Here is a 1,912-nt window from a genome sequence, read left to right on the forward strand (position 1 = left end):
GTAGTGAACTAATTTCTGACGACTAAAATTCCCACAAGGTTTTGGCACCAGAATGACTATTATGATAATTTACGTTAAAAAAATAATAGTAACCCAAGAACCAGAATGCTATGTCCATATGAAACAGGATCTCTTTCTGTAGTCCATCTGGAAAGCTAAATTATAATTTAAAGATTATGTTAGTGAAGAAATAGTCAAAGCTAAAGGAACTCAGAAGATGAGTTTTAAAAGGCTTGAGGATGTTCTTACTACAAAGATGTGACGGTGGTATTGGAAAGTCAACTCCTTTTTCTACAACGCTGTGTACATATGAGCCAATTTCTCTATCTGCCCAGACATATTTTATAAACATCTTCTTTCCCTTTGCACTGAGTATGTAGCAGGTCCCAGAGAAGGCTAAAACACACACACACACACACACACACACACACACTCACTCACACACATGTGCATGTGCAGCTTTAAAAAAAGACATTTGATTTTAATACTTACTGTTGAGGGTCTAGAAAGTGTTTCTCAAGGAGGAAAGAAAATAAAACTCAATTATTTATTGTGGCCAAAGAAGACAAGTATTGAGTCCATGTAATAAAAAAGTAAGCCTTTTAAAATATAAATGTATAACATAAAGTAGCTAAATGAGTCCATCAAATAGTTTCTCCTACCCCTAAGAAATTTTTTAACATTAATATTTATTAACTACTTTTTGTGTTCTAGACTCACTGTGTCATAGGGTAGGCAAGCCCAGCATACCTGAAATTATTAGAGAAAATTAAGAAAAGTAAAGATGATCCAGTTTGCTGAAAGGCAGCAAATTCATAGTCTAGAAAAATCCATAAGGAAAAAGAGGTGACAGATACATAGGGGTGGTTTAATGTCATAAAGCTATGCTAATCTCATCAGATAAAATGCTATTTATTATTTGCCTCACCATATTTGTTTTGTAATCCAAAATTCTTTCACAATTGAGAAAGCATAGGTGAACATTTGAGAGGACTGGGCAGTACTGCAATGGTTATGGTGGGAAGAGAAAGGGGGAATGAAGTGTTCAGTGACGGGTACATCTTTTCTCTTCTTTATACTCTTGGGTAGACAGAGCTTTCCCACCTTACAGCCAATTAAGATGGTCCCCAAGGCTCTGCTGTTGTGAGATGAGACAGAGGGAGAGAGACGAAGGAAGCAGAACAGGCAGGGGTGCTGAGACAGTCCAGGTTGTCCTGTGATTTTTCACGTAAGGACAGCCTGAGCCCTTGGCTGGTCACAGGGAACACCAGCTGCCACCTTCCGCGTACCCCTTGGTATTGTATGCCCTGTTCTTTCTGTTCTTCTCCCTGCTCCCTTCCCCTGCTTAAGGTTGGACTGCTGTTGATATTTGTAATATTTTAAGCACATTTCATTATTTGAGTTTATTGGAGAATAACAAAAAATACATAGTATGATTTATGTCTGTTTTTACATTATCCATTTTATCTTTCTTCCCATTTAGGAATGACCTCAAGAAATGGAAATGGTAATTTCTATCTGCAAACTTGTAACTGGGCATAGAATCTACTAGGGATGGGAAATACCTCTGGCAACACCAGCTGCTTTCTTTGTTTAACAAAGGATCTCTTAACTAGTATTCAAACTCAAAGTAAGAAGCAAAATAGCATTATACACCTCAGGAATCATATCCCTCTGAAACTCAGTGGAGGAAAGGCTTAGAAAACACAGCTTATAATGAGAAGTGACACTTCTTGTGGCGAAACGATCATTTAAAGTTTAAGTGTTTCTAAAATACTGCCATCTTTTAATGATTATTTCTATCCTCAGCAACTGGGTTACCTGTTGGTACTTTATATTCAGTATAAAAACACATCTCATTTTTTCCTGACTCCTTATACTTAAATTTTTGCTAAGCCCAGTAGAAATATAT

This window comes from Propithecus coquereli, unplaced genomic scaffold (assembly GCF_000956105.1).
Source record: "Propithecus coquereli isolate 6110/MARCELLA unplaced genomic scaffold, Pcoq_1.0 Scaffold4, whole genome shotgun sequence".
In the NCBI taxonomy this organism is placed as follows: domain Eukaryota; kingdom Metazoa; phylum Chordata; class Mammalia; order Primates; family Indriidae; genus Propithecus; species Propithecus coquereli.